Source organism: Nannospalax galili, unplaced genomic scaffold, assembly GCF_000622305.1.
Source record: "Nannospalax galili isolate Female #2095 unplaced genomic scaffold, S.galili_v1.0 scaffold2145, whole genome shotgun sequence".
NCBI classification, from domain to species: Eukaryota; Metazoa; Chordata; class Mammalia; order Rodentia; family Spalacidae; genus Nannospalax; species Nannospalax galili.
Window position 1 is genome coordinate 101,827 of NW_008352375.1, and position 1,780 is coordinate 103,606.

The 1,780-nt window shown below is 39.8% G+C and overlaps 1 pseudogene; it reads right to left on the bottom strand.

Moving 5' to 3' along the window:
* Positions 1-489: 489 nt before the first annotated feature.
* Positions 490-1,443, bottom strand: LOC103747049 (annotated as a pseudogene).
* Between the last annotated feature and the right edge of the window lie 337 nt (positions 1,444-1,780).

Sequence of the window (1,780 nt, forward strand, 5' to 3'; positions counted from 1 at the left end):
TTTTAACACAGCACTACATCTAGACCCAGACCCCAGGCATAACAAGTTTCTCTTTATCTGAATTCTGCTGCATGGCTCCATGGGCAGCAGTGTGAATGGACAGTGTCAAACCTAAGGGAGTGTGGGGGACAAACAGATGTGGAGTTTCCAATTTATTGATGCAAAGCAAAAGCAAAAAAGGCTCAGAACCTGCAGACACAGTTGTGTTATAAATGGCCTCTATTTAATTGTCCCCCATTTAGGGCCTAGCATTCTTAAGAAAAAACAAATAGATGCAGTTGTCAAGAGGGTAAAGGCCACCATGGCAGTTTTCCGGGTTCAAGGGAAGTTGGGTTTAAAGGGAAGTGCTGAAAATTATCTCTCACTTTTTTTCTGAAAAAAAGCTATGCTTGTTTCATGGGAGTAAAAAAAAAAAAACAGTAAACACCTTTGCTTCTACAAGTTCATGCTATTTCCTATCACTTCACAACAACAGCTTAACACAGAAACAGATGCTTGTTCAATAAGTTTATTGTCTTTATGAAAAAAAAATCTTCATAGAAAATTGCTTTAGCTCTCAACAGCCCGTTCCTGAGCTCTGAGGAAGCTTGCCTTCTTTTGAGCTACCTGATCTTTTTCTGGGAAAGAGACATTTTAGGAGGTCTCCACCTCCTCTTAACTTCTCTTTTAGGCTTCTTCTCATAAACTGGGTTCTCTTATATAGCAACATGGGCTTTCTTACACATCTCCTCCACCATGTCTGGGTTTTCATTGTTCTTTATGTACTGAGAGAACTGTTTCTTGAATACATCTTCACCTTCTTCCATCAGGTACCACACATAGTCAGCCATGTTCTAACCAATGATGTGCTTCCGCTGGACCTCTGCTTTGAACGCCTTGCTTTCAGAATCATAACCAGGGAATCATTTGGTATTATGAGGGATACAGAGGCCTCCATCCACAGCTCCCTTCAGGGCCCCCAAAACTTTAATGCCAGTTGTAATATGGGCAAGACCTGCATCCAGATAGCAAGTGAAGGCACCAGGCTGTCCATCAAAGTTTTCCACATTGTATTTATCTCCTGTCACCTCCCTTTGGCCTTCATAGATCTTGTCTATGCCAAACCTATTGAAAAACATACAGGCCAGAAGCAGGCCAGAGCAAAGGCTGCAGCATAATTTGTCATGCCAACTTTCACATTGTATTTTGGTAGTTCACGTGCATAGACTGTGCAGACTATCCTAGCCCCTCCTATATGGGCATAAACAATCACCCAGATGATGTCTCTGTTAGTTATGTAAACTATCACCCTGTATTTGGGTGGTTATACTTATTTTTGTCTTGGATCACCAATAATTTACAAGCACAGTAGTCAGTCTGACCCTCTCATCATCTTCTAAATTTCACTTGTTATCTCTTAAAGTAGGCCTTATTCTTGACCATGTTCACAAACCTCATCCTGCAGAACAGATACCTGCAACCACAGCTCCATTAGTTGTGGCATTTTTATCTTGTGGGTAATTAACAGTTGTCTAATTTGGCTTAAGGTCTACTCAGTGTAAAAGGAATTCATGTATGATATTGTAAACATAGTCAATTACAAATGGTTGTAGAGATCATAGACCCTAGAAATTAACTTACTTCTGTCACCTCCTTATACTAACATAATTTTTTTACTATATTTGAAATTCATATCCTTTTATATACAGACAAATGTATCTCTCACTGCTCATCAAGAAAAGCTACTTTTTCCAACAGGTAGAGACCACTATGAAGTTTCACAAATGGCCAATGCTGAGAA